The sequence below is a fragment of the Protopterus annectens genome, chromosome 1.part0, assembly GCF_019279795.1.
Source record: "Protopterus annectens isolate FY-2018-M chromosome 1.part0, PAN1.0, whole genome shotgun sequence".
Lineage (NCBI taxonomy): Eukaryota > Metazoa > Chordata > Ceratodontiformes > Protopteridae > Protopterus > Protopterus annectens.
Window position 1 is genome coordinate 1,828,590,565 of NC_056725.1, and position 12,376 is coordinate 1,828,602,940.

The 12,376-nt window shown below is 42.2% G+C and overlaps 1 protein-coding gene and 1 non-coding gene across 2 annotated transcripts in view; both read left to right on the forward strand.

Moving 5' to 3' along the window:
• Positions 1-12,376, forward strand: part of OXCT1 (3-oxoacid CoA-transferase 1) — a 1,765,637-nt gene that overhangs the window by 232,227 nt on the left and 1,521,034 nt on the right. The gene's annotated exons all lie outside the window — the stretch shown is intronic.
• TRNAT-UGU lies at positions 11,484-11,556 on the forward strand. Its single transcript has one exon. It is a non-coding gene; the product is annotated as a tRNA-Thr (tRNA).

The following is a 12,376-nucleotide window of genomic DNA, read 5'->3' on the forward strand; positions in this document are numbered from 1 at the left end:
GTTGAGCCAAAAAAACACACAAGCGCTTTCACGTAGTTGGACTACGCTTCTTCAGGTGTATTCAACATTAAAAACTTGCCTTCTTATGTACAAAATTTTAAAAGCTATTTTGTATTAAAAGCTCTGCAATGTCCTGTGCACCATCACTCACAGGTATACATACCATGGCTGGATGTGTATCTGTGTGTCACATAGATATCCATTTCTGATTAGAGCATCTGTGTCTTTAGCAGATAATTGTGGACACAGGCTTAGCACATGCATGCTATGTATACACACAGGATGAGTGGTGCATGTATGCCTGATGGAATACCATTGCTCAACATAGCCATTGTACAGTGGTTATGGTGAGTGTAGGACATATTGTGGACATGCCAGTGCTAGCCATGACATGGCATGCTACAACACAACTGCAACATTAAACATCACACATACACAATGTGTGTCATGTGACCTATACACTCAATAGCATTACAAGACATATGTGTGTCACTTTGTACAAATGGTGATTGCTGTGCATATTGTGTATAGGTGCATATGTTTGCACACACAACATTGAGGTGCATAGCAATGATATGTGAAGTACTGTGGCCACTGTAAATGGATGGGGTGTAGTACCATGAGACGTCATCATGCAGCATCATATGGTCACTCAAGGCTACTAATGTGTGCCAGACTGGCACATAGCATGCTGTACCTGAACTACAGTACCATGGCTACATTCACCATTTCACAGCCAGTTGTTACGTAGGTTTGTAAGGTGCCCAAATAGGGGGCATTGCCTAACATGAATGTGTTATGTGTTGAAGAGTGTTGCACAGCCACATGAGAGTCCTCTACTCCTCAGGTATATTATGTGTGCTGTGTGGATGACATTTGGGATACCGGAGTGTGACCATACAGCGGGTGTCTGAATACGCCATGTGTAGCATGTTAACTTGTACTGCGTATGACACAGTTGTGTATGTTGTGTGCATTGTATCGACTCTGCCTATCCAATGTCCACTACAGTGTTGCGACAATTGTGTGGGATGCTCTGTGTATTGCATGTGTTTGAGGCAGCTACTCCCATTACTGAGACGTGCATAGTCTCACAGCAAACATGCACAGCATGCATTATATGCAGGTGTGTGAAGTGTACATGGCCTACACCTCACCTATGACATGCACATTTAATTAGCAATATTAAATGTAGAACACACTCACCAGCATGGGTCTGCTGCCTTGCTGTCACACCAGAGGGACATACAAGGATACGAGACAGTTTGTCAGTGGCAACAACTGTGGCATTGCTACTGCGTTTGCAATCTTACAGTAGTACAACAGTTGACAGTCACAGGCCTGCAGATTATATTCCTAGTTATTATTATTGCACAACACTAGGCACCACATCTTGTAACTACACAGTACACATCTCACATAAGCATGATCTACCAATAGAGGTAACAGTAGTGTACAGCTATGCCATGTTACCTGCACGCTCCATGTCAACTTGCTGGGTGGATCCGGCCTCCATGATGATACATGTTAGTTGTTGTTGTTTGCCAGGAGCCACCTGGCTCAGGAGCAGCTCCTCCACTCTGGTGAGGGAGGGGATGGATGGCTACCTCACCACCTGTGGCAAGCTGTTGTCTACGAATATCAGACGTATGCTGCCGGACATGTCTAATTGAATCACTGCAGTGATGGCGTACCTGCTCATATGTCTGGTTATGCATGTCTGTGTCATTTACCCTATGGACAAGATCTTGCCACAGTGCAGTCCGCTCATGCTGGTCCTGGCTGGTTCTTGAGAACAGCAGGGCGTAGTGCTGAACCATGGTGGCTGTAATCGCTTCCTCCTCTGCTGGGCTATATGAGGGATTACGATGGTGGGCCATGACCCTGGAAGACAATGAAACAATATGTGTGAGAAAGTCAAGTTGCACACTTAACATTCTAAAGTACAGATATCAATTAACTGCCATATATAGCAACCTATTGGCTGTCAGAGGATACACACTTTCAATACCACATATCAGTGCTCAACCCACAACTGCCTGACAGTGCCAGGCACACTCTATATATCAAACCATGTTTTGCACAGCAACAAAGATAAACCAGTATGTAAGAATATACAGCAGTACATGGCACACTCTATGCGACACAATGCACCACCTAGTCACAGGGGGTATATATCAAGCTAATGCATAACATAACATGTAATCCATTGCAATGATTGTAAAGTCCAGTTACAGTATTACCAGTATACCACACTAGTCATTGATGGCAAACCCCTGCCTAACATATGTGCTCATTCGTTAAAGTAGGTGGCATACTGCTGTACTAGACTATACATGTTGCTAGATATGCACCTATATCCTGTAACACACATATGACCGAGGCCATGGTACAGGCATACACACACACATCAGACATACATACCAGACACAAAGGTATGGCAATCCACATGACCTTTACCTGTGTACCATACAGTACTATGTGTTAGTAGTTACAAAACCTTATGCCTGAGGTATGTCATCTGTGAGGACTACGGGGAACACACAAAACAGTGGTTCCAAGAAATGTGGACATACACCATACTGTGCTGTTTAGGCATACAGCTTCAGGTAGTACTACAGTTCATACAGGGGTTCGATTCACCAGCAGTAACACTCAATAAGCATACATGTATTGCTGTAGCCTACAATGGGATACCCCAATCGACACCAACAGACTACGCCAGACTGTATGGCATACTGCTTTTTCTGCCTAGCAATAGCATACACATCTTTTGCTGGGATCACAGCTAGGACACATAATACCATGACAGAAACAGTTTCCCACTTAGCTATCACACATATACAGAACTCTGACACATTCACCAACACATTCACCATCACACTCAGTCAACCTCACATAGCAATTATTGCAACAAGTACATGTGGGTGTGTATCGGTTCATAGGTAGGTTATAGGCTATTGGCCCTAGGACCTATAGATGGCTAGCCATACACTACCCTGGCCTTTGACATACAGGTAATTTAATTCCACATGGCCCTGTCAAGCAGAGCCACAGAGGTGATTCCCGGGGTGTATTTCCTATCTCCCATACAATCATCAGGATTATATATGATGACTGCTAATTAGGAGCTTTGTTTGCTATTGATAGATGGTTTGTTCCAGAGTATGGGATGTCTCTGAGATAGGAATCTATCCCTCCAGCATGTGCTGTTTATTGAGGTGACAAGGTTTAGGTCCCTAGAGCATGTAGTTCATAGGGATTGCGATCTGTTTACGTGGAGCATGTCCAACAGCTCTGGGTTTCACATAGCTTTGTATGTTAGGCAGAGGTCACCTTTGGGTAGGCGGTATGCGACAGTCTAGCTGTGGTTTTGTGGGACGGTCTGCATAGGGCATCTGTTTGAGGCTGGTATTACTCTTTGTGAGGTATGTCTGTGTCCTTTCCAGTTGCTGTAGATGTCTTGTGAGGTACATACCACATGGGGCATTGTACTCTATAATGGGTTTTATGTGTGTGGAGTAGAGGGGAACACTGACCTATATTTCCCTGGATGACACACCTTTTGTGATGACGTGTGCCACATAGACAGATTACATGACTAGTGTGGCACTGTGATTATCAAAGGGGAGACTGCTGTCCACCTGTGTCCCATGGTCTCTCATCACACCTTTGGTGTTAAGTAGACTGCCACCTATGTGGTAGTTAATGGGTACTGAGTTTTCGCAAGGAGGGATGTCAATACAGTGTCAACATTGAGTTTGAGTCCATGGCTTTGTCACCAGGTATCTGTTGCAGTAAATATGACCCTGTCTCTCTCTCTCTCTCTAGATATATATATATATATATATATATATATATATATATATATGTAATATATATATATATATATATATATATGTATATATATGACACACATACATATACACATCCATTGGTATACATATAGATATACATATAGGCACATATACAATCCACCTTTCATGGTGGGAATATCAAGTAATTGAAGGTTGTGAGGTATACAGTTATGTCATAATATTGCACAGTGTTGGGCGGAATGCATTGAAGGTGTTCTCAGCCCATGTAGCTTTAGCAGGCCTCACTGGCTGCAACACTGCAAACCTGACGAATCATACCCACAGCGTTTAACCACCACATGTCATATACCAGCACTGTATGCTGTCTGGTTTGCCACACACTACAACCTACATAGAAATATGCACATAACAACCTTCAACAACATATATATGTCCACCTTTCACAAACAGTTGCAGTATGTCCCTTGCTCTATGCACATGTACAGATGCTAATATATCTGACACAGACAGATCTCTCTGTATGTGTGTGCCATACACACACAAGGACCACACTGTTGTAAGTCCGTGTACCTCACGGCTGACCTGTTGGGCCTTGCTGCAACATGAACAGGTGTCACATGTGAGCACACTAATATTAGAGGGTGTGTATATAGCTGCAAATGCTAGATTAGCATACTAGCCTGGTACAGCTGTTGCCAATGCTAAGCTACACGTTAATATGACTATCTTGTTACTCTGTCACATCCATGTTTACATAACTGTATGTGCTACTCCCCCAAACAGACATTATACACACTGCTGTACAGAACACAGATAACATGGATCAGATGTTCGCCATTTAATGCTGAACTACATATGTCAGTCATATCCCACTGCACATAGCTACACACTGATTTCTCCATGGCAGTAGTTATGCAGGGCATCTTTGCATAGATACGTACTGCTGCCACATATGGATGATTCAAACTATGTAGAGTACTCTTCAAAAACATCTACTACATGCCAGTAAATACATATCTGTTACATACCTTTCCTTGTGTGTTTTGTACACTTTTTTTTATATCTTATTTTTTTTTCAATAAATTTGTTTTTTTTTTCAATATATTATTTTTTTTCAATATATATATATTTTTTTCAATGTATTTGTTTTTTCAATATATTTTTTTTTCAATATATTTTCTTTTATATCTTTTTTGTTTCCTGTTGCTGTGGTCTGTGTCTCTTTGTGTCGCTCTGTGTCTCTCTCTCTCTCTCCCTCTCTCTCCGTACCTGCAATGAAATGATTGCATGTGTGGACAGCAAGTATTGCCTGCTTTTTTAGGTATCTGCACATGTGCATATGATGGCCTCTGCACCAATTGTTGGCCACCATTTGGCAATTGCATGCAGCCTGCTGTGTGGTACTTGCAGTACTCACTGTCATAGCAACCAAATGCTATAAATTGCTAAGTCAGGTAGGCGTAGCCCTTTCAACTTTCCAAAGTGGGGACCATGCTTGTTTGCTGTGGACACCGTTGTGTAAGTCAGAAGGTTGGTATACTTTTTGTATCTGATACTAGGGGTGTAGCCAGTGATTTGAATGTTGTACTCTGACCTGAATGTTGCCACTTCCAGTACACAGTTGTCAGTGTAGAATTGTACTCACCCCTACAAAAGCTAACACAAGATACATGGGAGTATGTAGTTTCTTTCCTACTTATACAATTAGCTGCCATACATACATAGTTATTCAGATGTTTTCATTTGGCACATGAACTGTTTGTGAACTGCTATACTGTGGATATTAATGTAATCACATCTGCACAGTTTGTCTTTTTTTGTGTTGACATTAGCACAGGATACTCATGAAAACTGGACATTTCCAGTACTGAGTATGCCTACCTACATCCTTGCTGGACCTTGAACACACAGGTATTTTGTACATTTGGGTGGGGAGTGTCCTGCTATGATACTGTGTGGGGGGTGTAAAGTGCTGCTGTAACATTATTTACTGCTAAAATTTGGCTGGTTCTGTTATCACAGTCATGTAATGCAATTCCACAACAACTGCTGGTAAAGTTCCACAGAACAGGTTTTGTGTTATGGCATTCCTAGCTTACCTTTACATTCACTCATTCTGATGCATGATATATATAGTTCAGCAGCAACCTGCTGCATATCTGCTGTGGCTTAGTGGTATTTCATGCAGTCTATTGTGTCCAAGGTCCGGGGTTCGAGACTGACAGTGGTGTTTTATTTTGCTGCTGAGCAGAACAAGGGACCTCACATGCAGGGTGACTAAGGCACTTTTAAGCAGTTGTAAGCGGGTTTGCATGAAGCTTAGCAATACTTAGCTAAGCACACACAAGCGCACACTCGAGCAAACCTAACTACTGCTTAAAAGTGCTTACTCCCACTAACCCCCGCGCTCATTTCTTTGAAAGAAAAGAAAATGGGGAGATAGGAAAGTGGTGAAAAAGGGGCACAAAGAGGGAAAGATAGTAGGGAAAACAGCTTGGGATGTGCAGGACGGGTGTAGGGAAGGTCCATACCTGCCTATTTCTTTAACGGCAACAGCTGTGCATATACTAGTAATTTGGAGGGAAATTTTAAACCTTCCACCCCTGAGAGAGGAGTGAGGACAACGAAGTATGTTGTACTGCCAGTTAAATTTCAGTTTGTGTCCACCAGACATGTGTGCAAAATGGGAAGCTATGTATGGGGCGTAATTTTTTTGTGGGAGCAGATTGCCCATTTTTTTTTTTTCAGGTGAGAGTGGAATGTGGGGTAGGGGAAGTAGGTATATTTTGGGAGGTAGGTTGGGGAGGTAAACAGACAAGACAAACAAGACGCATACAGGGGCGGAATATGACACATGGGGTGGGTGAACACCATTGACGGGGAAGGATGTTTGGAAATCACAAGCCCATGAGCCCACAGATGACAACAATGGAACTGAGATCCCCACCCATGGGCAGTCACCATTGCACCTTCACAGCCCAGATGGTGGCTGTGCTGGGGGCTGCATAGGAAGGGCAGGCTCACCCATGAGTCACGCCACTCTTGCCTTGAGCTGGCGTAGAGGATCAGCGACTGAACGCTCGATCTCCCTACGTATCACAGCCTGGACCGTTCAGAGGGTGATAGGTGGGCCTCCTTTGGCCACGCTTGCATGGGGGGACAAGCCCCATCCCTTGCAGTGCTTCCACCTGAAGGTGGCACAGGACCAATGGAGGAGGAGATCCCAGGCTGGGCACTGGACCTGCTGGTGCCAGGTGCCATCGCCAGCTTAGGTGGGACAGGTGGGTCAGTTGGGACCGGCCTTCCCATACATTCTATGTTTAGGAGGATTTAATGACAATATGGGTTAGTAATAGCCAACAGCATTCCAATTTAGTTGTAACAGCATACAGTAGTATTCCCATTAACCCAACACACCAGGGTTCCAACAGTTGAACAGCAAGCATAACACATGCATATATAGAACAACAGTGGACATTCCAACAGCTTGCAGGATTGATTGCTGTCAATAGGCCACCAAGATTGTGGTATGTGAACAGAGCACATGCATCAAAGTAAATGCAGATATTTATAAACCAATAGGGCATGTGTCCCAACAAATGTTATGAGATTAGACATACCCACTGAGGTGTGGAATTGCATTGTTTATGCACATATACAGTAGGGTTTAAAAATGACCTCCATTAACAACTTATATATACTTATAGTTTACACTACATTCCTATTGACTGCAGTTATATATCCCCTACATGTATTATTACACTAGGCAATATCCATTAAATTGTGAAATGGGTTTTGCTAGTTCTTGATATATACCTGTCCTGTATCTGACATACAAACTGTCCTGGATGCAGATGTTACTGCTACATATTTATATATTTCATTTATATTTATATATCTACATATCTGGATGTGTTCAGGTGACATTATCAGGTATATGTTAACAGCCCCCTACATTTCTAGCAGCACACTGACATTTCTGGGGAACACAATAAAAAGCTACTCGTGCCAGATTAACCTGTACATGCTGGCCATGAACCGACAGTTGATGACTGTATATATGCTTAGCAGCTACTGGCACTCCCTTCATCCACTTTATATGGGCCTACCCATGTGTGGATTGACTGCACTTAATGCAACAGTACTATTTCTATAATGCAAGGGTACAAAATATTGAAGAAAGCTACACAGACACACTCCAGGAATTATACCTTTATTAATTACATTACACACTTTTCTAGTGGCTCTGTCATTTATTTGATATATCAGTGCATGCAGAGGACTTTTATTCAAGACATATTATACCTTTATTAATGGGTTACAACACCTTTTCACGCTGTCTCACTTATTTTATATAACAGTACATGCAGATAAGTTATTCAAGACTTATTATACCTTTATTAATGGGTTACAACACTCTTTTTCAGGCTCTCTCACTTCTTTTATATGACAACACATGCATAATAATTACTAAATGCCTGGTGGCGCAGCCTTTGCAGCCTATCTGCATAGGCTTGCTGATTCGCAGCACGGACACCTGCAGTTGTGAAGTAAATGAAGGGATATTGAGACATACCTATCCATAATATAGACTACAATAGCAATTCTTACACACTTCATTCCATGGCTACATACTCAGTAGTGGGGCATTTTCCATTTCATGGGCCTCCTGTATCCACTGGTTCAGTCGGTCCTCCTTGCAGTCTCTTCAGGTCTGAGTAGTGGTGTCTGACCTGATCACCAGTCTGTGGGACACCTGTGGCACTGGTGAGATCATGTGCTAGATGGTTCCAGGCTTCCGCTTTGTACTCAGTGCCTTGAAACTGGCCCTGCAGGAGTCTTGCATCATGATGATGGACGAGGAGCCAAACCATTACTTTTGACTCCTCAATGCCCCACCGTTGCGCTCGAAAGCGAGAGCCCTCTCCAACACCAGCCATACTGTCTGCAGATGGGAGCTACAATCAGTTATGGCAATTATTCCCGCCTATGGAGCTTAAATATGCCTCATTTCCCGCACTTATTTGTGATTGGCCGGTTTTGAAAAATCTCAGCTAAAAGCAAACCTGCTTAGCATTGGGTAAACTTCCATTGATATATATGAGTGTGTTGGAAATGCATCCATATGTAAAGCTGTCATGGCTTAGTGGTTTAGTACTGTGATTATGGTGCACAGTATCCCGGGTTCGAGGCCTGTCATTGCTTTTTATTTTACTACTGGCCAGACCGGCTTTGAGGTGTGTCTATGTTTAGCCGACTTTGCTCAACTTTGCCCAAAGTTGCTCTACGTTGCCCGACGTTGCGCTAGTTAGCACGGTGCACAGCTCCGCGCAAACATGTTTTGTTTGCGCTAGTTGGCGCAATGCGCAGCTCCTCGCAGAGCCATTGCGCTAGTTAAAGCAGTGCTAATCTATGAGCATTTATACTTAACTGTGTTTAATACCAGTAAACTTTGCTTAGCAGTGTGTCACATTGCTTAAGATACGTTACTTATGCATTTTTCAGTATGCATGACCATTCCATCTTCATATATATATATATATATATATATATATATATATATATATATATATATATATATATTTAAAATATCGTTCACTACCACATAGGCCATTTCAATGCATTTTACTAAAATTTAAAAGGTAAATGTCAGGAATTATTTTTATGCACAGATTTCCTACAGAAAATGGGAAGGGGAGTGGTGGGACTCGAACTGGGAATGCCTCCTCTTTGTGCGAAGCTCTACCACTACACTATTGCTATTTGGCTTAATTTGCATATAAGTAGTTTATTATCCTCTTCGATGTCTACACTGCTAACTGTAGCTAAGCAATGGGCAAACCCGCGCATACACACGCAAATACAGGCAGCTATATCGGGAATAATAAAAAGAAAAGGAAAGCTTTACATTTTAAACTTGTACAGGGATTTAGAATGTGGGGGAGTGTAGTGTTGGGTATGTAGACATTTGAGCGGACTCGCTCATTTCAGTTGACATTTGCAGTTTAGGCACTTGCAGGGGCGTGGATATTTGGACTGCTCGGCAGTCTGACACACCCCCTGCACTCGTGCATGCTCCGTGTTAGCCTTAGAGTTGAGTCAGTGTGCCCTCGTTGATATGCATGATGCGCTGATGTCATACTCTTAGACTGCAGTTTCCAAGTAAGACTTAATTAGTCTTACATGGAGGATTAGTGAATCCCGGCCCTGGAGTTTCTGCCACTCAACTATACTAGTCAGCTTCAGCCATGTGACATGGACAATATCCAGAACTTTTGTAGAGAAAGTGACTTTTGGGGAAACTTATCATGGCCATTGAGAACAGTGATCTGGACAGTTTTGAAGTTGATATACTCCAGAGTCTGTTTTGGACATGTTCAGTTTAGGAGAATAAAATAATGGCTACTACGGTCAGCAATTGTTTTAAGAAAGTGGGGTTTGTCAAGGATGTTATATTGGATACCACCACAAAGATCACAGATGATCATCTAGCTCTACAGCTGCCTGTGACTGTGGCAACATTTTTGAATGACTGATACCCTTGTCCATTAAGTGCAGTTCTGTTTTGCTGGAAGAATTTCTTATAGTTGATGAGTAGGTCCAGACAGAGTCTGTACTGACTGACCGAGAGATTGTAGCAGAAGTTAAGGCGAATTCTGCAGGTGTCAATTGTGCACAAAGGGATGATGAATTAAGTGATGATGAGGTTCCAGTGTCACCTGCACCATTAACATGTGAAGCAAATATGGCACTGATAATGCTGCAATGGTACATTTAACATAATATTAGTGACCCAACTGAGTCAGGTGTCCTGATGACTTACATTGGCAAATTAGATGCATACATGGCTATAATGGCAGAAAGAACTGCAGTGCAGAAGAAACTGACTGATTACTTTGCTCATCAGTAATACATTACAGTACTGTACATGTAAAAAAATATTATAGCTTGATAACATGTAATTTCAATGTAAGGTGGAATAAAGTAAGAAGTGTAAGATTTTCTGTTGACTTACATTGCTGTAGTTAGGACTAACTCCTGATAGTCAGCTAATACTATAATTTTTTCTGATATGGATGAGATGGGAGCATCCACAGTTTGACAATTTTAGACCCCTCCCCTGTCCACAGTAGCCCCCCCCCCATGTGGACATCATAAACGGATGCCTTCATACCTGTATAGGCTGACATTGATCTACTATACCTGCTAGGGTACAGCATCATAGCAAGGAGCCCTGTAGGTATATCATTGTGCGTGGCAAGACCACCTCTGGATCTATCGGACATTGGATCTGATGGACTACTTTGCCAAGTCCCTTGAAGTCAGTTATAGCAGGATTATACAGTACTATACATTTAAATACTGAAAACAGACTACCCTTTTTAAACGTTCTTCATAAATCCAAAAACAGTTTTCATATTCTAAGTTGAAAGTGTCATTTTCTTAAATGTTCACTTGGGCTCACTCTTTAGCCCACTACTATTCTCCATTTTAATATAAAGGCAGCTGATGCAGAGGGTTGTGAGCTTTAGATCCTGTAGTACAGGATTTGATTATCTCCAGTATTCATTTGTCTACTTTGTGACCTTAAGCAAATCACGTAACCAGACATTTCTCCTGCTTCTCCACTAAAAAAGGACTGTGTTCAGTGAGCCTACTTGTTGTGGCCTTGTAGCTCAGGGGTTAGAGCACTGGTCTTGTAAACCAGATGTCATGAGTTCATATCTCATCAGTGCCTCTGCTTGTCTTTTAAGTCTGGAGTTGGAATAATGGTTAAAGTGTTCACCTCACAGACACAAGACACAAGGTTTGATCCTGACCTTTGGAAGGAAAATTGGCTAGGCTTACTTGCCTATGAATCTAAAACATTTTTCTTAGTTATTGTATTGATTCGTTTGCCAAGTCGGATGGTGCAATAATATATGACAAAGACGAAATGTATTACTTAGTGTAAAGATCAAAAGTATACAATGTATGAAATAAGCTGAAAATCATGACTGAGTCAGCTGTGTGACATAGGGGGATAAAGCCCTGACTAAGGCCCCAGGAGGCCCAGGTTTGATTAGCAGCTCAGGTGTTGAGGCACTGCCAGCAAGGGGTGGGCATATGTATACAATGGCAAGATATTCATCTCAGAGCTTGCGTGGTTCATTAAGAGGGAAGAAGCCCTCAGTTTTGGGATGGGTGTAGTGGAGGGAAGAGGAACAAGAAGATAGGTTATAACATAAAAAAAGAAAATCCCTCTGCCTTGCAGAAGACGTTGCTGTTGTGACCCTCCAAGACAACCTTGGGTTCACTGTTGGCCCCTGACAAAAATCGCCATTAGTCCGTGAGATGAAAAGCGGTGCTGTTGTACTTGGCATGGATGAAGTCACTGGGTTAGAGAGTGGAAAATGAGAAGCAAAGGGGGGTGGGAGTAAAAAATTGGCAGTATAGTCAAGTATAATTTTCTAATACTTTGGGTACAGAAAAAAATCTACATTAGTAATGGAATTACACAGGTTTTAACCTTACAGTGTAATATATATATATTTTTTTTTGGGGGGGGGGCTTTTCAA